Here is a 24729-nt window from a genome sequence, read left to right as displayed (position 1 = left end):
TCAATAAGCAAATAAATATTGCAGCCATGAGGCTGGGAATCCCTGGGAGTTCAAGAAATAATACAGAAACCAGACAGAAAATACAAGGAATTTTCCTGTGGTGTACCCCAGCACTTAATTTTTATGCTGATTACACAATTATCATTCAATGTTATTTAACACCTGGGAAATCGACTTTATGTTGCTTGTTAAGAGAGCATAGACCATGGGATGGGGGTGAGGGTGACACTCATTCACAGATCTTAAACAGAATTAAAACTGCCTGCTTATATCAACAGGGAAGGTAACGAGAACATAAAAATCGACCAGCAGAAAAGGCCTGGGGAATCCAGTGAGACCCTAAATATAGTCCAGTGAGTAATAAAGGACAAATATTTCTAGTAGGTGAGAGGCAAGACGATAAACACCAGGTAGGCTGCACCTGTTTTTCTCATCTACCCTTTTAAGAATGCTCTCACTAACTTCCTGTTTATCCACACCTCCAGCCGAGGAAGGAGATCGTTCCTGGGGCAAGATTCTCCTTGGGGCCGCTCGCTCCTCCACCTCCCCTAACACAAGGCTCTGGCTTTTTGCTCTATTTCACATGATGGATTTACCCACCTTGCGGAAGAAGGCCACTGAAAGCCGGCTTGGGAGGTGTGACTGCGCTTATTTTCAGTTATGCATTTAATACAATTAAATACATAAATGAGACCCTAGTCATTTCTCAGCACTCCTTTCTGCAAGGACCGTATACACACACACGTGCGCGTTCAATAAAGTTAGTAAAGAAAGAAAGGCTTTGAGAGCGCTTGGCTGCGCGCTGAGATGCAAGTCGGGCTCAGCATCCCCCGCCTCGACCCGCTCCCTGTATCCGGGTTGGGGATCCAGCAGCTGCTCGGCTGCCGGGGCCAGGCGCTCAGGCCGCGGTAGGCAGAGCCCGGCGCGGCCGGCGCAGCGGGCGGGACCTCGACTTTCCGGGGAGAACGGGGCGGGCGGCTGGGAGGGAAACGGGAGGGCGCGCAGGTGCTGCAGGCACGGGGCGTGGGTGCAGCCTGAAAACGCCCCGCCCCCAATTCCCCGCATCCCCGTCCCGCGCCCCTACGCACGCGCCCCCGGCCGCCCCCCGACAGGAGCGGGGCGGGGCACGCTCGCTAGCCAGGCAGGTGACGTCGGTGACCCGGGGCTAAGCGTCCCCTCGGTCCCGCGCCTGCCCTAGAGGGCCGGTGGGACTGAGTTCTCCTATACCTCGCTGTCCGCGGGTATGCAGTTTCCCGTCTGGAGCGACCGGGGAGGCCAGCGTCCCCACGTTCGTGGCCAGCGAGGCTGCGCCTGTGCCCGGCCAGGCGTCCTGCAGCCCCTCCAGGTGCCCAGGTGCCGGGCGCGCCCTCTGCCTTATCCCCGAGCGGTTCTAATGAAGTCCGAAAAGCATCTCCTGTGACACAAGCTTTCGAGGGCCCGCATCGCCGCTTGGCGCGGGGGCGGTCACCTTGCCCATCTTTAAAACGAGCAACGAAACAGCCCACAGTCAGGGTGGCAGCCTCGGCTGACAGCGCTCAGCCGGCTTTGCGAACCGCCTGGCTGAGGCTTCCTCGAGGAAGCCGACCCGGCCGCCGCAGCCCGCTGGTTTTGGAAGATCATAGAATCTCAGAGATCTGCTGCTTTACCGACAAAGCCAGCTGTCTGCGCTGCCCCCCTCCTTTTGCTTTCTCTGTGAGTCAGGGTGCAGACCCGGGTGGTGGGTGACGGAGCAGTGTGGGCGCCTGTGGAAGGCTGGGCCGGGGAGATGCGGCTTTGCCGAAGGCTGCGCTCTCCTGCTCTGGGAGCCTTTGAGGGGCTTTTGGGCGAGCTAGGCGGTTGAGTTTCAGAGAGCAGCCTGCTTTCATTTTCTTGGTTGCCTTCATCAAGATATAGCTCATTCTTTGACATTTCCTGCCCAGAAACCTTTGAACCCTATTCTTTTTTGCTGATTGTGTGTTGTGCTCTGGGAAAGCGTGTTTATTTTTTTTGTCCCTCCTTCTGCCTAGCTCTGGGCGGAAGAAACCATGGAAAGGGGGAAAGGGTGGATGGAGGTCCTGCCTGCCCTACTCCAGGCCAGAGACTCGGTGATAGGGGGAGGGGGGCTCAGGCCTAGGGTGACCTTTGAAAGGTCACGATTCCATCCCTGGGCCGTCGTACTAGGCAGGAAGAGCCCGACCTACTTTTAAAGGACTCTGGAAAGATATCCTGTGTCCTCCTGAGACAGCCACTATGGCCCGAATACTCGTTCACCAGTCGCCCTCTGACTTTTAGCTCCGAGCCCGTCTTTGTGACTAAGTTGTGTCACCACCGTGGCCAAGGCTGAGGGGGCCTTCCGCAGAGCTCTGTCAGTTACGCAGTATTCAGGATCTGGGTCAGGATGGAAAAAACTGTTTTTCTGTTGAAAGGTTTCTTCCGCGTCTTTTGTGAAGACGTGCTTCTTGGTGTTCAGTGAGAAGGATAAGCTCCTGCTGCTGGTCGGATCTGGGGGAAATTCCCAGCCAGCGTAGGAGGCTCCCCGCTCCATGACTTTCCATGGATGCATCTGCTCTGATCTGCGTCCGCTCCAGGTCTGTCCTGGTTACCTTTGTGTGTTTCCAGCTGGGAAGTGGCGGCAGGGCTGGACCTTCTCCCCGCCTGTCTTTCCCGAGTCTGTGTGAATGTGGTGTCACTGAGGGACATTTGGCCCCGTGCTCCGCCCCCTCTGGATGGCTTCCAGCCTTGGCATGTGCTGGAGACAAGGCAAGATGCAGTCACGCCCAGAGCGCAGCCAGTGGCTCCTCTTTTGTACACTTTGGCCTGACTGCGGTTGGCTTCCGCTGGCAGGATGCGTCCAGAGGAACTCCTGTAAGGTGGCATTGGGCTCCTGGGGGCCTCACCTGCAAATGGCCCTGAGGGTGACGTGAGGGCCATTGACTTCGGTGGTGTCTGTGAAGGAAGCAGCCTCCTTGCCCCTGCTACAGCCCAGATTGCTCAGTGCGATGATTGAGTACCATACCGGGCATCTCATCTGGAGACTGGGCCACGGAGCGCCATATTGAACGGAAGAAAGATGGAATGAGCTTGGAGTGTAACAGCTGACACGTGGGGATGTTTGGGTGCTGCTGCTTTAGAAAGGGTTGCAACTTTTGAGAGGCTGTTTAAAATTGATCTAACGATTGTTATGCTTCCAAAAATCCTCTTCCTTTACTTTGAAACTCTTGTTTTCAGCTCAGCATCCAGACTTGTCTGGTTCCACTTCTCCAACATCTGTGTTCAAGAGTGTGCACTCAGGAGCTAGACAGTCTGGGTGGGAGTTCAGGCTTTGCCAATTATGAGTTGTGTGACTTAAGTGTCTTTGTGCCTTCGTTTCCTCAGTTGTCAATGGGGGATAGTAATGTATCAACTTCTTCAGTGTTGTTGTGAGGATTAAATGAGTTTAAGTGAAGCGTTTGAAATGGAGTCTGGTAGACTCGGCACTACGTAAGTGAGGGCTTAGCTATCACTTTACTCTTGTGTTGTTTGGCTAAGCCATTGATCTTAATCCAGCTCTTGGTGTGTGACTTGGAATTTTCTTGTTTAAAGAGAGAGAGAATGAAAGAGAGGGGAAAATATAATTGACCTATTTCCCTGTTAGACCAAGTGGAAACCATTAGCTAATGTACGTTCCAGATACTTAGTGGATTCATATTGGAATAACTAGGTTAACTTCTTGTGAGTTTCTAGGTCTTTAGACAGTTTGGAATGGTGAGGGTTCAGGAGAGTCCTGAGGGAACAGGATTTGAACATTGGCACCATAAACTGCTAATTCCGGCCAGAGCTCCACGGATGGGACCTATTCCAGGAGGTACTGGTCTGGGCATAATCGGCGCCAGCTCCAAGTTTGCAGAAAATGCAGTTTCAGGAGATTCTTGGTCAGAATACCCCTAGGTCTGATGAAATTGAAAAATGAGAAAGTATGGTGATTATGTCAGTTTAATGATTCAGTACCGGTGTCTGAAAGTAGCACACCTTACCAAAGGGGAATTTCTGGACTACGCCAAGGACTGGGTAAAGGTTCACTGTCTGTTTCTGACCCGTGTGAATGCTGGGTGGTAGGTCAGGCAGGGACACGTCCAGCAGGATGTGCATGGGAGCCCCACGCAGCTGCGCCTGTTCTCACTTGGAAGCCCCTCCCTGGTTGGATGCATTCTCGGGTGCCATTCCTGCCAGTGGGTTCCAAAATTCTTTCTCCTCCAGGAAGCCCTTCCTGACAATGATTCTGAATCAAGAGCTCTGGGGAGTGGGCTCGGGAGCCTGCATTTTTAGCACCGGATGAGAATTGCTGGAGCAAGTGCTGACACAGGGCGGATGATGGAAACCTCTGGTTGGCACCTCGTACATAATGAGCCATAACTCAGAGCAGTTGTGCTTATAGGCTCAGTCTTGGTGAGACAAGGTGGTCTGAGGTGTTTTTGTAGAAATGGAAACAGGCTTGCCCTGAGTCATTCATACCCTTGCCAAATCGCTTTCATTAGCAATCATTCACATTCCCTAGATAATCTTTTACATGTGGGCTTCTCACAAGCACATCTTCCTCCTCGTGGCCTCTGCAGTGACCAAAATTATGACCTGGTGTGTCCTCACCAACACTATACCAGCTGGTGAAGTCAGAAGGATGCCCGGTGAAAATTTCACAATCTTAAGAAGGATATTAATGATGATACAGAAGAGCAAGTTTGAAAAATGACTGCTATTTGTTTATTTTTATTGAAGTACAGTTGATTTACAATGCTGTATTAGTTTTAGGTATACAGCAAAGTGATTCAGTTATATATATATATATATATATATATATATATATATATTCTTTTTCAGATTCCTTTCCATGATAGGTTATTACAAGATACTGAACACAGCCCCCTGTGCCATACAGTAGGTCCTTGTTGTTTATCACTTTTATATAAAGTAGTGTGTGTCTGTTACTGGCTGCTAGATATTGTGTAACAACTGCACACATGCACTTGCTAAGGGCTGACCTCCCTTATCTGCAATCTTTATGAGTAGAGAGTCTACCTCCCTGGTACAGATAAGGACAGTGACGCTTAGAGAGGACGTGTTCGTCTTGTGGTGGACTTCTGAGTAAGAGGAAACGCGGCTGACACACTAGTAGTGGGTTGTGCTCTACCCCAGGAGGGGTGACGGTGTGTGCTATTCTCCAGTGACTCGTGCTTGTCTTGAGCTCCTTTCTGTGGCTGCCATTTTGAGCCTGCCCGGGTCTGGGGTTGAGCGTGTCGCAGTGGACCACGTGAGCACTCAAGCCATGGGCGTCTCCATCCTGGTGAAATCGAGGATTCTTTGAGTTGTCAGTTTTCATTGCTGTTCCGTGCATGTCTCCCGCTCTGGAAGGCTCAGGGGATGTGTAGCACAGCAGGGTAGGGAACTCAATCCTTGGTGAAACTCAGGCCATGAGCAATACATTTGGAAGAATACTATAGCTCAGAGCAAGTTTTTCTTCTGTGTTGCCCTGAGATCAAATAAAGGTTCTAGAGGTTGGAGAAGGGCGGAAAAGATCTAAGTGGCCCAGGGCTCTGTCTTCACCCCCTCACCCCTCACCAGTGCTGAGCCCTTGGCTGGTGTGGTGATGGAGGTCCCTACAGAAACCTCAGACGTGTTTGAGAACTCCGAGGGGAGAGAGCTGTCATTCTTGTCGTCCCTGAAATGCCCTCGGTAGGACCTGGGGAAACAGCCGTAACCCAGAGTCAGCCGGGTCCCATCAGGTGAGGTAGTTTCATCGTGTGTTTGGGTGGACAGGCCTGAAGCAGCCTCCTCACGAGCCCCGCCCCCCATGCCTAGAGGACAAGCAACCGCACAGAAGGTTGACTCCAGGGCCAGAGATGCCTAGGGAGCCTCTGCACCTGAAGAGGGTCCACAGTTGGGCCACGGAGGAAGGAGGGGTCAGCTGCATGAAGTGACGCTAGGAGGCTGGAGGGGATACTTTTGTGGACGCCCAAATGTAGACGCTGGTGGATGGCGGTGACCAGGCTCGGAGGCACTCACGCGTCCATCCACTTCATTGTCACTGCAGGGCGTCGATGTGAGCCTGTGAAGGAAGAGATGAGACTCTGAACTTAAATTCGGTCATACAAATACAGTATTTATGCCGTATTTCTTACGTCCTCTGATCTGCAGGCCAAGATTTGCAGCCACTGCCTGAGTGAGCCAGCAACGGCTGTGCTCTCACACGACACTGGTGGGGAGAGCTCTCGGCTGTGGTACAGATTTCACGGACACCTCCGTGACAATGCTGCAAGGTCATGGGGTGAAGGGTCACGGGGGCTAGGAAGCCTGGTGTTTCAGCTCCACTCTTGACCTTTATTCAGAGCATGGCCTCAGCCACTGATTCACCTCTCTGGACCCCAGAGTTTTCACTGATACATTAAGATTGGGTTAAATTATCTCTAATGTCTCTTAGCATTCTTATTTTGTGAGACCAGGAAATGAAAATCAGATCCTAAATTCATTTTAACTGGGGAAAGGAAAATACCACGAGTTTCTTCTCCCCCCTCTTACTTCTATTATCAACCGACTCACAATCTTTTCATTTCTACCCTAATTTGTGCTTGGTTTTTATGCAGCCCTGTAAGCAGTCACTTAAAGAATGTGGACAAGGTGACTCAGTCCCATTCTGTTCCGTGGCTCATTGGTGACGTTTCTCCTAGGTGACTGCTTAGGAATTCTAGATATTTGTCTTGGTCCTTGGTTCTCCAGTATTCTTTGTTTGGTCTTAAAATAGGCACATGCTTTATCATGTGCTGACCTACTAATGTGAAGAAATCCCCAGTCTCAATGATTAAAAAGGGAGCCCCAGGAAGGTCACAGTGTTCTTGTCCCCAGTGGCGGCCATTAAGGATGCAACCTTCCTCATGTGGACATCTGTCCTTGGATGTCAGTTTTGTACTTTTAAAAAACCACGGAACCAGCGAGACCAAAACGGAGAGTCTTTGATACATTATGTGATTCTCCAAACAAGGAAGAATATCTAGGTCAGAAAACATATGAATTCTAATATTTCACATTTTCACTAATTATCTAGTTGGGGAACATTATATTTATTTAGTTCCAGTGAATGGCTGAATAAAGATGGAAAGAAAAATCGTTACACTTGTATATTGGGGGCGTTTTTCTTTGTATGTCCTATAGATGATAATCCATAGTTCAACGATACAAAAGGTGACTTTGCAGACATAACGGTACTTTTACTTGTGGTTGTGATGCCGCCTGCCCTGCCCCGATGTAGCGCCCAGTGCCCATCTTCGTGCTTCTTTGGTACCCTCAGCTCGCCTCTTATAAAGCATTTCTCACCCTTTCCTATGATTTTTGTTAATGTGTCTTCTTTCCACACCGGACTGTGAACGCCTTTAAGAGAGCAGTTGTGTCGTTTATTATTTTCTACCAGTGCCTAACAACTGTTGAGTGGCTGGAAGGATGGATGGATGGGTGATGGGTGAAGAGCAGAGATGCTGAGAAGAAAAGTGTGACCATTATTTGGCACAATGAATTAATATCAAGTAACGCATGAAATTAAATGGTTGCAAGTGAGCTGTTTGATCAATTAGAAGCAATCCACAGAGCATAGATGCTGCTGGTAGCTAGAATCCCTGATTTCACACAAGTTTTAAAGAAGGTGAAGGTAGGTAAACAACTCACTTGTCCATGATGACTAAGGCATATTTGCCAGTTACCAACTTGATCAATGAAATGACTTTGGAAGTCAAGGTGGCTTCGAATAAAAAAATGACCAATTGTAAGAGGGATTTCTAATTTGAAACTCTGTTATGTTTGTTTCCAAAATATCAAGCTCATTATAATATATATAATATATAATATATATTATATAATTATTATTATATATATTATCTTATAGAAGTGGTTCTCAAACTTAATTATACATTAGAATCACCCGGGAAACTAAAACAAATCTGATTCTCATGCTGTGCCCCAGACATTCTCGGACTCCCTGGGGGTGGAGTCAGGCACCCATAGCTTTTAAATCTTCCCAGGTGATTCCCATGAGCAGCATGCCCTCTTACCTGGACTAAATACATACCCTAACCCTAGACTATAAATTGCAAGAAGAAGTTGGCCCAAAGAGAGCAAGAACTTGGTTCAGAGCTTAAAAATGGATACTTTGAAAAAGTATCTTCAACGAATAATAATTCAAAAACTCACACACACTAAGAACAGGGTGAACATGCTCTACAACTCAATTTTATTGTTTTAAATTCACTGTTAACTAAAACCATTGTTTTATACCCAAGTTAATTGGATTTCATGCCCTAGATCGAGCTTTCTCTGTGCTTAGAAGGGTGAAGATGTTTCTAGCACAGTGTAGATGTGGGTGTGAGAGGGCAGGAGTTTCCTGGCTCAGCTGCCACTCACTCTGGAAGCCACCGTCTCAAATGCCACAGGTGTAGCAGGGCCAAATCTTTTAATACCACTTCCACCCCCCGGGAATTAAATTCATCCCCAGTGAAAAGGGATTCATAAATCCTGGCCCTGCCTTCCAAACAGCAGTCTGATTTCACCAGGGTGATAAATTGCTCCTATCAAAACAGACATCAAGCTCGCAGGGAAATAATGGGCTGCGACATACCAAGTGGAACATCTTAAGTGCTTACGAACAGGGGATTCCTGATGAAAAATCAACTCTTGGGAAATCAGTGACTCGTGTGTGTGTGTGTGTGTGTGTGTGTGTGTGTGTGTGTGTGTGTGTGTGCTTGAACACCTTTCAACCTCTCTTAAATTGTAAGAGGTACAGAAGAGCAGATGAAAAGGCTAATGTGATTATTATATTGTTTTAAAAAAATTTATTGGGGTATAGTTGATTTACAATGTTGTGTTAGTTTCTGCTGTACAGCAAAGTGAATCAGTTATACATATACAGATATCCATTCTTTTTTAGATTCTTTTCCCATATAGGTCATTACAGAGTATTGAGTAGAGTTCCCTGTGCTATACAGTAGGTCCTTATTAGTTATCTATTTTATATATAGATATAGTTATCTATTTTATATATAGATATAGCTATCCATTTTATATATAGTTATCTATTATATATATACATAAATGTGTATATGTCAATCCCAATCTCCCAATTTATCCCTCCCCCCACCCTTACCCCCTGGCAACCATCAATTTGTTTTGTACACCTGTAACATTTCTGTTTTGTAAATAAATTCAATTTGTGCCCTTGTTTTAGAATCCACATATAAGCGATATCATATGATATTTGTCTTTTTCTGTCTGACTTACTTCACTGAGTATAAGAAGCAGAGTCTGCAGATTCAATGATTAACTTTAAATGAAAACAAAAGCCCCATCATAAACAGGTCCCTGGGAGCACATTTGTTTGAGGGCGTAGGTCTGAGCTGGGCGTTGGCTGTGGCCGCGGGGAGGTGTGCCGGCTGATCTTTTGCAGCGCCTCCCCGGCAGAATTCCTGGGTGGGGAAGCCGGCTGTCAGTGAGCCATGATTTACTGCAGGCTGAGGGGCATTCCTGGCCTGAGAGAACCTCTTCCTGCCCGACCCGCCCTAATTCCCTACAATTCTCTCATTACTGGGGGTGAAGTCAGAGGCCCCCCCAGTGAAAATGCAAATGTTATCTGGACAGAAAGACCCATGAAACCCTCGCCAGCTAGTAACCAATTATCTTAAATCATTTTCCCCAAATAGCCACCTGGCCTCTTTAGATGGCCTAGAAAGAAATGGACGCAAGAGTTATGTCACGTGTCTTTTCCTTCGTTTACTAACACATTATCTTGTGCTACTAAGACAATAGCCTCTTCCCCAACTCACAGCGTGTTTCTCGTTCCTAGGGCTGTTTCTTGGGTCTGGAGATGTCTTGGCTGCATCCTCCAGGAGCCGGCTCAATGCCTTAGGAAGCCTTTGTGAATTCCTCCCACCCTACCCTGGGGGATTAACCGCTGCTTTTATAGCCCTTTGTAGGTCCTGTAACACTTAGGAGAGCAGAGCAGCATCTGAGAGCACAGGTGACTCATTCATTCAGGCATTTATTCAACAGGAATGGGTTCCCACTATGGGTCAGGCACTATGCCCTGTACCCGGGATAGAAGAGAGATCCTGGACAGAGACCCAGATCAGTGTGCTTTGTATCCAGTTCTAATATGCTTTTCCAGGCGGCAGGGAAGCCTAGGTTCTGGGGCTGGTTCTCTGTGCAGAGAATGGGGGGGCGGCCCTTGTTTCTTCATCCGTAGAGTGAGAGGGTTGCAGTAGATAACACAAACTTTCTCTCAACTCTGAGAGTCTGTGAACTGTCGAAATCTAAAACAGGAATACTTTTAAAAAATGTGATTCCTTCTGTCTCTGAATTCCTAAAAAAGTAAAATACTTTCCTTGTAGAAAGTTTATATGCACAGAGGATCAAAAAGAAAACAAAATCATCATGATTGTACACCTTAGGGATGTCCACCATTAACATTCTACTCTGGTAATTATGTTTTATTATGCATACATTCCTTTAACGAGGTCAAGAGCAGCTACTGTTTTGTTTCCCCATCAATTCCCACAGGTATGGCTTTTTCCATCTGTCTCTCTTCCCCGTGGGCATGATTTTTATGGTTTACGATTACTACTGCTACCATTATTATTCTTACTCTTTTTACTAAGTAGTGTTTATCAAGTAACTGCAACATGTCAGGCACTGTGCCGAGTGTGTTATATAGCTTGGGCGCTTTAATGACCCAATGACCAGATGAGGTAGGTACTGTTATTTCCATTTTACAAATGAGAAAGTTGAGGGTGACAGTGCTGTGCCATGTCCTGAAGATTTACCCTGGGAAGTGGGTGTCCTGGCTGTGGAACACAGATGTCATGGGTTCCACGATGACCTGTCACTGCACATCTTTTCCAGGTGTGAGTGCTAAGGTATCTGATCAGCCCCCCACTGTCAGCCCTTTAGACGGCTTCCTGTTTCCCATTGTTATAAACAATACCCTGATGAAATCCTTGGAGCTAAAAATTTGCACGGGATCTGGTCTTATTCTCTTTAGATAAATCCTTAGCTGAAGAATTGCAAAATCAAAGGCCAGGTTAACTCTGAAACATATGTGGCCAAGTTGCTCTTCTCTCCACCACTAGAGGTGTAACAATGAACACTCCAGCCAGTGGTGTATGAAGAGCTCCAAACCTTGGTGAGCAGACAAAGGGAACTGGTAGAATGCTAAAGAAAAGATGAAAAGATCAGACACATCCAAAGAGAGACAAGCATGCTGAGGATGGAGGGAGGCAACTGACCCCAAACTGGAAGCCTCCCAATTTTACTGGTACCTGGCACCCCTGATTTACAGCAGGTAGAAGGACCACCTTCCAGGTTATGCATTGTACCCAGTCGTATCATGTCCATTGACAGATGAATGGCTAAAGGTGTGGTACATATAGACAATGGAATATTACTCAGCCATTAAAAAGAATGAAATAATGCCATTTGCAACAACTTAGATGGACCTGGAGATTATCATACTAAGCAAAGTAAGTCAGAGAAAGGCAAATATCATATAATATTGCTTATATGCAGAATCTAAAAAAAATGACATAAATGAACTTATTTACAAAACAGAAACAGACTCACAGACATAGAAAACAAACTTATGGTTACCACAGGGGTAAGGATGGGGCGGAGGGATAGATTGGGAGTTTGGGGTTGACATACACACACTACTCTATTTAAAATAGACAACCAACAAGGACCTACTGTAGAGCACAGGGAACTCTGCCCAGTATTCTATGATAACCTAAATGGGAAAAGAATTTGAAAAAGAATAGATATATGTATATGTACAACTGAATCACTTTGCTGTACACCTGAAACTAACACAATATTGTAAATCGACTCTAATATAAAATAAAAATTTTAAAAATAATAAAGCAATTAAAAATAAAGTTACTGATATTCAACAAATGCTGATTTTTCATTTGCCTTGAATTAAAAAGATAATACCGCCTTCATTGTCTTTTTCTGCTATCGTCAAGGTTGATGCTTTTGCCAACTTTTCCCCTATAGAAATGTCAGAATAAATTCCAGTGCCATCAAATGAGACCTTTATTCCTCCACCTGCACATTATGACTCTAATAAACAAGTTATCAGCTCATGAAAATGATGGCAAACAGGTGACTGAAGGATTTGATAAGTCAGCAGTGAAGATTGACTGTTCTTTTCAGAGAAAGCTGTGAGAGGTTCCCCTACTTAAAACAATTGTGGCGTGTGAATTTACAGCACTTAAGTCATTATCAGCAATCAGTTCATGTCAAAAAGGTTGCAGCTGGCTTCAATTACAGGTAACATTTTTATAATTTGAACTTAGTAGTGTGTCTGATAAGTAGGACTTAGATGAACACCCTTAGAGATATTTACAATTTGAGAAAAACTTCAAGGCATTTCAAAATTCAAAAATTCATTATTTTCAGCAACTCTTTGTCATTGATGTTTATTATTAACTTCCGGCAAAATTTCCATAGACTTTATCCTTCTGCTGTTTTCTTCCCTAACAGAAAAATTACTGATTAAAAATTGCTTTTATATTAGAAAAGCACTACATGCACATTATAGAAAAAAATCTGAGTAGCACAGAAGATGCAAAATAAAAATAACTTTCTGAACATCTCCTCATCCTTAGTCCTCCTTGCCCCAAAGATAGGCACTTCTGCTTTTAATTCTTCTAGAAATTGCCACCATAACTTCATATAGAATTATTTTTGCCCTTATATCTTGATCAATCAACTTTGGACGGTGTGTATTAACTCTTAACTAGGAAAGATATGAAATTTAATGCCTTTACATATTCTTCCATCTCTCTTTTGCTTGTTAACTTTTGTTGATTATGTATTTTAAAAATTTTTCCAGTAGTTTCATAACTTTAATATGATTCTCTATTTCATGATCCATTAACTGTAGATTTTCACCATTTTAATAGGTTTATAGTGGAATCTCATTGTTTTAGTTTGCATTTCTCTGATGACATATGCTGTGAGCATCCTTTAAGATACTTATTTGCCATCTGTTCATCACCTTCCATGAAGTGTCTGTTCAGATCTTTCACCCATTTTTTAAATGGAGTTGTTTATTTTCTTATTGTTGAATTTTAAGTGTTCTTAGTATATTTTGGGTGACAAGTTTTTCTCAGATATGTCTTTTGCAGGTATTTTCTCCCAGGCTGTGGCTTGTCCTCTTATTCTCTTGACAATGTCTTTCACAGAGCAGAAGTTTTTAATTTTAATAAAGTCCAGCCGATTATTTCTTTCATGGATGGTATCTTTGGTGTTGTAGATCCATTAACTTCAGATGGTATCTGTTGATACTCCATTAAGGAAGGTGGAAAAATCAGCACCCTTATAACTCGCATCTTTCTTTCCTCTCTGTCCAGCTGTGCCATTATATTTTTGTATTGTCAGAATCAAAAATATTTATGTTTACTACTGTAACTATAACTAAGTTTTCTATGCTTTTAAGGATCAATTATAAAAATTAAAATAAAAAAACAGCATTTATATTATTATGATTATTTAATATTTTATGTACGGCAAAATAAAGAAAAGTTATTTCTATGTTAACCAAACTGGTGTATTTGAAGGATGATCTCCTAAGAGTCAATATTAACTCTAATTTTCTTTTCCTAAACTCCATCTATTCCTCAAATTAGGGCACCTGTAAGTTTGCCTCATATTTGGAGCATGCATGTTTTGTACAGCTATTTTCCTCTTCCTCTAATTCCTCTGGTGTTTCCTTTTTTTAAAATTTGTTTGTTTGTTTGTTTTTTGGTGAGTGTTGACTGCAGGGACATATGTAACCAACATGTCTTTTAGACCTTTCAGGTTATCATATAACGTGTGTGATTGGACTTGTTTCTGTCTTGAAGATGTTCTTCACAAGACATCTTACTTTCTCTTTTAAGTGGTCCATTGCTTTCTAGACATGCTGCACAGCTGTCAACATTGGATTTCTTTCCATTGGTCTCCTCCTTATTTCACTGTGAGTTAAATTTTATAGCATCTTTTTTCTTGAGTTCCCTTGTCAGTGTGTTACATTGTAGCCTCTCTGTGCCACTGTTTCTTCATCTATAAATTTGGGATAAAAATAACATATAGGGTCAATGTGAAGATTCAAGGAGTTAAGTGCATGCTAAGTGCTAAGAGGAGTACCTTGCAAGTATTTACGACTCTGCAATTGTTTCAGAAAGGGAAGTAAAACTCTCTGAGTCCTACAACTCTTAAAATATCTTTATTTTCCATCACCCCATTTGGTTAATAGTTTGGAATATACTTTTAGTTCAAAATAAGTTTCACTTAAAATATTTGTTTTTGCGGGCTTCCCTGGTGGCGCAGTGGTTGAGAATCTGCCTGCCATTGCAGGGGACACGGGTTCGAGCCCTGGTCTGGGAAGATCCCACATGCCGCGGAGCAACTAGGCCCGTGAGCCACAACTACTGAGCCTGCATGTCTGGAGCCTGTGCTCCGCAACAAGAGAGGCCGCAATAATGAGAGGCCCACGCACCGCAATGAGGAGTGGCCCCCACTTGCCGCAACTAGAGAAAGCCCTCGCACAGAAACGAAGACCCAACACAGCCATAAATAAATAAATAAAACTTTAAAAAATAAAAAATTTGTTTTTGTTTTTGTTTTGCGGTACGCGGGCCTCTCACTGTTGTGGCCTTTCCCGCTGCGGGACACAGGCTCCGGACACGCAGGCTCAGCGGCCATGGCTCACGGGCCCAGCCGGTCCAGGGCATGTGGGATCTTCCTGGACCGGGGCACGAACCCGTGTCCCCTGCATCGGCAGGCGGACTCTCAACCACTGCGCCACCAGGGAAGCCTTCACTTAAAATTTTGAACATCTTGATCCTTTGTCCTTCAGTATTACATTCTATTGATAAATACCTGGGGATTTTTAGTTGAATCTTCATGAAGGAAGGACTGTGTTGTGAGCAAAGGTAGTAGATGTGGTTTCCTTTGCAAATGTATTGGTCTGTAAAGCAGAACCACCCCGCTCGTGACCCAGAAAGCTGCTTGCAGGCTCTATGCACCTGGGCAGTTTTAGTGACACATGTGCTTCCCCTGAGGTATTAGAGAAGAGAGCAGGCAGGCTTGGGACCTTCCACAACTGGCACTTTCCCCAAATTATCCCAATTCCTTGGAGTGAAAAAATATATCAATAAGGGCGGTTATATAGTTGTCTCATTGTGCAAACCTGTATATTAACTAAATTTTATATTCTCTCATTGTTGAAGGGAGAAGGCACATTACAAGGGACTGACTTGTAATAAAGGATTAGATACAGAATCTGTAGATCAGCATAAAGGTTTATAGAGATGAAGCCCCATCGCAAGTCTTCATTCATGATTGTAATAAAGGATTAGATACAGAATTTGTAGATCAGCATAAAGGTTTATAGAGATGAAGCCCCATCGCAAGCCTTCATCCATGATTGCCTACAGTTCATCTATCTTTTTGCTGTCATTGAAGCCGAACACTTGTTATTGAAGCTTCCACATGCTCCCCTCCACCCATTCCCCATACCATCACTTATCAGGTCCTCTTAGCTGAGTCAATGCAATAGTCTCTTCCTAGGGTGTCTCCACCTCTGGGGTCTCCTTAGTATTCTGATGCTCCTATAACCTCTCTCAGTGTCAGCCATCCCGTCTGTGCCGATGAATCTCCCAGGTCTCTCTCTGAAGTTCCACTTGGGGGTTCCCACAGGTTTCTTACACCCATGATTCCAAAGCTGAGGTGGGCATTTTTCCCATACTCTTCTTCTCAAGTTTCTATTTTGCTTTATGGTCCCCCGTCTAGCTGCCCAAGCCTTAAAGCAGGAAACATGGGGCCCTTTCTTTCACCCACAGCTCATCAATTACATTATCCTGTCTTTCTTAGCCAGTTTGGGCTGCTATAACAAATATCACAGTTCTGGAGGCTGGAAGTCTGATATCAGGGTGCCAGCATGGTCAGCTGAAGGCCTTCTTCCTGTGTCCTCACATGGCAGAGAGAGAGAGATCATCTCTCTCATGTCTCTTCTTTTTTTTTTTTTTTTTTTTTTTTTGTGGTACGCAGGCCCCTCACTGCTGTGGCCTCTCCAGTTGCAGAGCACAGGCTCCGGACGCGCAGGCTCAGCGGCCATGGCTCACCGGTCCAGCCGGTCCGGGGCATGTGGGATCTTCCCGGACCGGGGCACGAACTCGTGTCCCCTGCAGCGGCAGGCAGACTCTAAACCACTGCGCCACCAGGGAAACCCTCTCATGTCTCTTCTTATAAGGGCACTAATTCCATCATGAGGGCTCCGCTCTCACGGCCTAATCACCTTCCAAAGGCCTGATCTCCTAATACCATCACACTAGGGATTAGGCTTCAACACATAAATTTTGGGAGGACACAAACATTCAGTCCATAGCGCTGTCTTGTAACCTCCGACATCTCCCCCAGGATGTGATGTAATTTTCAGTTTTCTATCTTGATGTGTATGTGTGTGTGGATATGTTGGCGGGGGTGGGGAGGGTTCATTTCAGAGGCCTTCACCTGATTTTCCCCGCTGTGGTTACTCTTACCTCCTATTCCAAGAAACCAATGTAGCAGTTCTTCCAATCTCCAAAGTTTGTTTGAATTCTATATTTGGGGGCTGGGGAAACGACCATGGCTGGGTCTGTGGACAGAGGGGGGGCACCCTGAGCCAGACCCAGGCAGATATTCCTTTATAACCGGCCCCACATGCCTTTGCTTTAACAGGGGGTTAAAGATCAGCATCATCTCAGATCTTGTGCCCAACAGTACTCAAGTGTCTGGGCATTCCCGGCCCTCCAGGGTGTGGTTACCTGTGTACGTGGCATGGTCTCTTTGGGGAAAGAACCAGGGAAATCATTCACATATACGCCTGCTGTGATGCTGCAGCTCCTTCTTCCTGGGGACTCACCTGTCCTTTAGTCAATGGGCTCTAGGCCTGAAAACTGGCTCAGGTCCAGATACCAGGTCCACGGCTGAGACTTGGATTTTTATTAGGGTAGCTCTTTCAGCCTCTTGATCATCTTCTCTCTTTGAAAATTTTTTCTTTCTTTGAATGTATAGATTGAGCCATACCCTTTTGGCCACCCGTCTATCTCAACGCTAGGCATGCTGTATCCATTACTCTCTCTGCCTCAGGGCCCTCTGGCTGCCACTCCTGCCATGTGCCTCGTTGTAATTGTGCCCCCCTTGCTGCTAATTAAATACCACACTAGCTTCTATTCTTTCAAGCTTCCATTAGGTAGTCCGTTCCGTAACAACAGGGCGGTCAATTCTGAGCATTTCAACAGTGCGCCTTTCAGCAATGCATTTCTTATCAGCTGACAAATGGAGTGTTTCCCGGGCTCTCTTGATGAACATGGCTGGTTGGTTTTCCAAACTCATGTGATGTATCTGCTCAGGAATGCCCACTTTCCTGACATTCTTCTTCCATTACTCCACAGTCTGGATGGCAGCTTGGAGTTTCTGCTTCCTTAGTATGGACCACTGCTTTCTCCAAGTTACTAGGAACAATTCTAATAGTCTGTCAGCACTGCTGGGACCCTTGCTGGAATTGAACACTCTATTATGGGAGAGTACACCCACATGGATGAACACTTTTCCACACTTAGGCTCTGCCATCTCAATCGGCCCCGTATGTTCCTTGGTTCCTGTCAATGCCTTGTGAGCTTCTGCAGCGTCTTGCCTCCCAGAGAAGGCCAGCGCTTTGCCCACTGGCTACTGCTGTGGTCCATGGTTGGGAGAGCAAGTGGACTCATTTTAAAAGACAGAAGTGGCGTTTATAATTGCCAAGACATGATAGAACCTAAGTGTCCACCGACAGAGGAGTAGGTAAAGAAGATGTGGTACAATGGAATACTAGTCAGCCATAAAAAAGAATGAAATAATGCCATTGGCAGCAACATGGATGGACATAGAGATTATCATACTAAGTGAAGTAGCTCAGACAAAGACAAATATGATATTGCTTATATGTGGAATCTAAAAAATATTACAAATGAACTCATTTACAAAACAGAAAGAGACTCACAGACATAGAAAACAAACTTATGGTTACCAAGGGGGAAAGGGGGGATGGGTAAATTAGGAGTATGGGATTAACAGATACAAACTACTATATGTAAAATAGGTAAACAACAAGGTCCCACTGTATAGCACAGGGAACTGTATTCAATATCTTATAATAACCTATAATGGGAAAGAACTGGAAAAATAATATATATATTCAGTTATATATATATATTCAGTTATACATATATAACTGAATCATTTTGCTGTACACCTGAAACTAATGCAACTAAGCTTAAAAAAATCAACTAAGCTTAAAAATTCAACTAAGCTTAAAAAAAGCTTAAAATAAAAAAGAAGTGGCTGAGACTTGATAGCTAAAGATAGAGCAAAACAAGATTTGAAGCACCTGGTACATTAGCCTTTGTGTTTCATAGAACTTAATATTCTCTTAAGATTTTTTTTTTCAAACATACAACCAATCCTTTAATTCTCACCATCAAACTAATAAACAAAACAGTGCTATTCTCTACCATTTGCCTTAAGAGAGACCTAGGAATAATTTATTGAGACAGGACACCTGGCACCCCACCAACTCCGCTTCTGCCCTGTCCGGTCCCACCCACCATCCCTCCATCCCTTCCTTCCATATGTATTTATTGAATACCCACCCCATGCCAGGCACCGTTATAATTCTGGGATCACAGAGTTAGACGGTCTGCTTTGCCCTTCTCAGTGGCCTCATCAGTGTGGGAATGACTTCTGAGAATTGAGATTTCCAGGCGCTGTTCTGACAGATTCCCTCTGTGATGCTTCTAGATCTCTTATTGATATAGTGGATGGAAGAATATTTTATAGCAATTTAATGAGCATTAATCATTATTTATAAAGCATGTTGAATATGCCAAGCATAAATGCACCAAATGTTTGACCTTAGATTCAAACACACTTTACTGAGTTTTAGCAATGGTTAATGTGTTGGCCTGGTAAGGCGTCATAAGTTGAATTGTTACCAATTGCATTTATTTCTTCATATTAAAAAAATCTCATGAAGGAACATACAAATTTTAGAGTTATCTTCTACACAGGAAATCACAGAGAAGCCTGCAAGCATGGTAGTTGTCTCTTTTTTTAAATGCAAACACCAGTGCATACAGCAATTAATCTTTTGTTTACTTGAAACTTTCACATTCAAATGTTTAATTTTCACATCCAAGCTCTCTGCTCTTTTGTGCATTGAGTAGTTGTACCCTATTTCTAATTACTCAGCCTCATTGCAAATTTTGAACCCACTTTTCTTCTCCCCTTTTCCTTTTCTTTTAGGGAGTGCTTATGAAAGCAGAATTCTTATTTTTGCTGGTTTGAACTCTCCATTTTGAGGGAGACTCTCTTTGGTCCCGAGCTCTCTCTTCTCTGTGTTTGAAAAACTATAGTGTAGATATAGTTTACTCGAGGTTCCCACTGGCGAAGATCTGCTTTTGGTAACCAATCCTTTCAAGCCAAAATTTTTTTTAATAATAAAAGGAATTTATAAGAAACCTCCCCGGGTAGCAGCTGTCAGGCCATACAGCTTGTAATTACAAGGGGATACCTGAAGCGTTCACGTGCCTTCATTTTCACATGTTTCCAGCTGATTTCGTTTTAGTCATGTTGCTTTAAGTTTCGTCACTCTAGGAAATAGTCTTGCATTCATGTTCTTGGGAAAGTGATGGGATAAATAGGGTATGGGGTTGCCTGCCCCAAGCATTTGGCCAGTGGGAGGAAGGAATGGTAGCATCCTCATCTGTGAATTGTCAGGGTTTGGCACACACTCAGGGCTCTGTTGCCAACTGGAGAAATAAAAGAAAGAATGAGCAAAAGAATGAATGGGCGAAGAGTAGGTGTGCATTAAATGTTGTCTGTGTTAAAGCTGCGGTTATCATCATTCTCAATGGTGAAAAACTGAAAGCATTTCCTCTAAGATCAGGAACAAGACAAGGATGTCCACTCTCACCACTATTATTCAACATAGCTTTGGAAGTCCTAGCCATGGCAATCAGAGAAGAAAAAGAAATAAAAGGAATACAAATTGGAAAAGAAGAAGTAAAACTGTCACTGTTTGCAGATGACGTGATACTATACATAGAGAATCCTAAAAATGCCACCAGAAAACTACTAGAGCTAATCAATGAATTTGTAAAGTTGCAGGATACAAAATTAATGCACAGAAATCTCTTGCATTCCTATACACTAATGATGAAAAATATGAAAGAGAAATTAAGGAAACACTCCCATTTACCATTGCAACAAAAAGAATAAAATACCTAGGAATAAACCTACCTAGGGAGACAAAAGACCTGTATGCAGAAAACTATAAGACACTGATGAAAGAAATGAAAGGTGATACCAACAGATGGAGAAATATACCATGTTCTTGGATTGGAAGAATCAATATTGTGAAAATGACTATACTACCCAAAGCAATCTACAGATTCAATGCAATTCCTATCAAATTACCAATGGCATTTTTTACAGAACTAGAACAAAAAAATCTTAAAATTTATATGGAAGCACAAAAGACCTCGAATAGCCAAAGCAGTCTTGAGGGAAAAAAACGGAGCTGGAGGAATCAGACTCCCTGACTTCAGGCTATACTACAAAGCTATAGTAATCAAGACAATATGGTACTCGCGCAAAAACAGAAACAGATCAGTGGGACAAGATAGAAGGCCCAGAGATAAACCCATGCACCTATGGCCAGCTAATCTATGACAAAGGAGGCAAGGATATACAATGGAGAAAAGACAGTTTCTTCAATAAGTGGTGCTGGGAAAACTGGACAGCTACATGTAAAAGAATGAAATGAGACCACTCCCTAATGCTCAAAATGGGTTCGAGACCTAAATGTAAGACCAGACACTATAAAAACCTTAGAGGAAAACATAGGAAGAACACTCTTTGACATAAATCACAGCAAGATCTTTTTTGATCCACCTCCTAGAGTAGTGGAAATAAAACCAAAACTAAACAAATGGGACCTAATGAAACTTAAAAGCTTTTGCACTGCAAAGGAAACCATAAACAAGACGAAAAAGCAACCCTCAGAATGGGAGAAAATATTTGCAAATGAGTCAATGGACAAAGGATTAATCTCCAAAATATATAAACAGCTCATGCAGCTCAATGTTAAAGAAACAAACAACCCAGTCCAAAAATGGGCAGACCTAAATAGACATTTCTCCAAAGAAGACATACAGACTGCCAACAAACACATGAGAGGATGCTCAACATCACTAATTATTAGAGAAATGCAAATCAAAACTACAATGAGGTATCACCTCACACAAGTTAGAATGGCCATCACCAGAAAATCTACAGACAACAAATGCTGGAGAGAGTGTGGAGAAAAGGGAACCCTCTTGCACTGTTGGTGGGAATGTAAATTGATACAGCCACTATGGAGAACAGTATGGAGGTTCCTTAAAAACTAAAAATAGAATTACTATATGATCCAGCAATCCCACTACTGGGCATATACGCAGAGAAAACCAGAATTCAAAAAGACACATGCACCCCAATGTTCATTGAAGCACTATTTACAATAACCAGGTCATGGAAGCAACCTAAACGCCCGTTGACAGACAAATGGATAAAGAAGATGTGGTACATATATACAATGGAATATTACTCAGCCATAAAAAAGAACAAAATTGAGTCATTAGTTGAGACGTGGCTGGATCTAGAGACTGTCATACAGAGTGAAGTAAGTCAGAAAGAGAAAAACAAATATTGTATATTAATGCATGTATATGGAACCTAGAAAAATAGTACCGATGAACTGGTTTGCAGGGCAGAGGTTGAGACACAGATTTAGAGAACAAACATATGGACACCAAGGGGGGAAAGCCGCGGGGGGGTGGGGATGGTGGTGTGCTGAATTGGGCAATTGGGATTGACATGTATACACTGATGTGTGTAAAATGGATGACTAATAAGAACCTGCTGTACAAAAAAATAAATAAAATAAAATTCAAAAATAAAAAGCTGCAGTTATATCTGGACAGCCTGTGGAGGCTTGTTCTTTGTCCCTAGTACTTGGTTAGACTTTCATTCTTATTTAAATTTCCCATTTGGCTAGAATTTCATTCTTATTTAAATTTCCCTCCCTCCCTCCCTCCTTCCCTCTCTCCCTTCTTTCCTCTCTGTCTTCTCCTCTGGATCAGGATCTCAGTGTCTGTGGACCGTTAGCTCACACATACTGAACCATGAGCCTTGCAGCTTCATGGAGACTTCCTTTCCTCACTGACTGTGTCGAAACCTTTACCTTTATATAACACCCCAAAAAGAGCCAATTTATCCATTAGTGACAGTGACTGAGGCCCACTTTTGGGGGCCTATGAAATGTTTTAACACTGTTTTTTTGAATTAGAATTGAAACAGGAAGCTTTAGATTGAAGAAAATGTCTTAATATATAATATCAACATATCTACATTTTTATTAACACATAGCAAAATATAATTTTTCGTATTAGTTTATGGAGGAAAGGGCTCATGGAGGCAAAAATGCCAAGAGCCCGTGAAGTCACAATGAGGCTCTGTCCCAAAGGCTTCATATCCTTTGATACAGATCCTGGCTGGAGGTTACAGTTGCCTGGGTAGGTTCTTTAAAAGCCCAGGCTCTACCCTATTCTTAGGGATTCTGAATTAATGCGTCTGCAGTGGGGCTTAGGCACTGGTTGTTTAAAAGAGCCTCAGGTTATTTGAATGTGTGGTCGGGGCTGACACTGAACCATTAGATGCTTTCAAACTCTATTGTATATGGCGGTTTCTTGGGGGGCTGAGTAGCCGGCGGATTCTGATTTAGTTGGCCTGGGGGAGGGGCTGAGACCCCAGCCAGCTCCCAGATAATGGCGGTGCTGCTGGTTCATGGCCCACCCTCCCAGGAGGGGGTGGTAGGTCTAGAGTCCAGGGTCTGTGTTGGAGGCACACACCGCTCTGCCTGTGAGTTCTAGCTCCTTGATGATGAGAGTGGCTGCCCCTCACTGAGACCCACTTCTTGCTGGTCACCAGTGTGTTTTCATGCTAATCCTAATGTAACAGCCATCTTATGGGGGAAGTGATATTATCTCTCTTTCACAGATGAAAAAACTGAGGTTCAGAGAAGTGAAGACTGAGGCCAGGATCCCACATGAACTGGTGGTGCTGGGATTCGAATCAGATCTGGGAAGCGCCAAGTCCATGGTCTTTCCCCAGCGCCCTGAGTGGTCTCCCTTACGGAAAGCTGAACACCCGCCACCCAAGGGTTCATGGCATTCCCACCCATGGTTTTACATAAAATAGCCATAGTCTAAAAAGAATGAAAAATAAAAGTCAAAGAATGAAAATATAAAGTACTTAGTTAACTATATTATTTTTGATGTTGCCTAATTCCAGCTTAATTTGTATCCTACTGCTCAGTGAATGCCCCCAACACGGTTCTTATGGCATCACTCCCCTGCTCACATCCTGGCTAAACCTTCTGACCAATGGTCAAGGCCCTCTACAGTCTGGCTTTCCCACCTTATAAATGTCCCAGCATTCATTCATTCATTCATCCAGATAGTCATCCATTCACTCACTCCACTATCATGTATTGAATGGACGCTCCCAGGTGAGGCCTCTTCTGCGTGTTGGACCTCCTGTTTTATTGAGGGGCCAGTGATGTTTGGAAGAGCAATAAGATAAAGACCTACGTAGCTTATAAATTATCCTAGTTTATTCTACATGAAATTTAATTTTCTTGCCATAACTTCAGCAGAATAACTAATCATATTGTGATAACTTAAGATTTCCACAAAAATTCATGTCCTATTACCAGTGAAGATCTAAGTGATTAAAATACAAATGCAATATTTTCAAAGTCTACAAAATTTGAATACATTTTTGTTAAGGTATAAATTTAAAAAACTTAAAATTTAAGATATTAAAGTTATTTTTTACATAGGTTTTCCAAGAGTTGTGTTTCTTCCAAATCAGCTAAACTTACCTGTTCAAAATATAGATTATAATTAGTAATTTTGACAATTAACATCAACATTACTTTAATATAACTGAAATCTTTAATTGCTTTTTGAAGAATAAATTAAAATCTCATTATGGTTTTTAATAGAAATAAAAGTCTTCACAGTTCTAGCATTCGATATTCATTTGGTTGCCCAAGTAAGGAGCTGGGATCATGTTTTATGAATAGTATCTATATCTACCTATATACAAATAGAAGAAGTATTATGAATCATTTAATATTACGGAGTGTTCCTCGGTCACCACGTACAAATGTTGCAAATACCACACTGGTTGCGCGTACCTCTGGGACCATGAGTTGAAACCTGGGGAGAAGCAAGAAAGGTACAGTTGGCACTTTTGGGATCTATTGTAGGCAGGCCTTTGAGAGGAAGGGTAGAGAAAGAAGAGTAATCTGGCTTTTCTCTCCCCTCATTGTTTCCACCGCTCCATCTTTTCCTTCACCACAAAGCAGTATCAGTACCCAGCCCTTAGACCTTCCTGGCCTTGGGGTGTAGCTACCTTTTATCTCAAAGACATAGGGTCAAAGGCGTGGAGAAGCATGACCCTGGGGCTTGAATGGTGTTGTTGTGAGAACGGCTGTTTAATGATGATGTGTTCATTTCCTATTGCTGCTGTAACAAATTATCCAACCTGGTTACCTACAACAACAGACACTGATTC

This window comes from Phocoena sinus, chromosome 13, assembly GCF_008692025.1.
Source record: "Phocoena sinus isolate mPhoSin1 chromosome 13, mPhoSin1.pri, whole genome shotgun sequence".
Classification (NCBI taxonomy): Eukaryota; Metazoa; Chordata; class Mammalia; order Artiodactyla; family Phocoenidae; genus Phocoena; species Phocoena sinus.
This window is presented reverse-complemented; position numbering follows the sequence as displayed.